Raw genomic sequence first — 358 nt, 5'->3', positions numbered from 1 at the left:
CTATATACCTAATACACCTAATTACATATCTAAAGAAGAAAATGTCTTCAAAAGACAAAATAAATGAAAAACAAAGCAATGAAACTGACTCATTTAAAAGACCCGAGAAGGTATATCCTTATCTTAAAAAGACGCTGAAATAAGCCTACAGCCAATCAAACGGTATCGAAAATAGGCCTATCAAATTTAACTAATGGCAGGTGAATTTGTATGTTAATGATGAATAATTAGCGTGTCATCTCATTAATGTGGGTTTTAATGAGGTGATTAGGAAAGAGGATCTCATAAAACATTTAATTGTTGTTATTTTTCATGTTTTTATATCGTCTTCATTATTGATATTAACATGATTCATATC

The sequence above is a fragment of the Penaeus monodon genome, chromosome 24 (assembly GCF_015228065.2).
Source record: "Penaeus monodon isolate SGIC_2016 chromosome 24, NSTDA_Pmon_1, whole genome shotgun sequence".
NCBI classification, from domain to species: Eukaryota; Metazoa; Arthropoda; class Malacostraca; order Decapoda; family Penaeidae; genus Penaeus; species Penaeus monodon.
Note: the sequence above shows the minus strand (reverse complement) of the source record.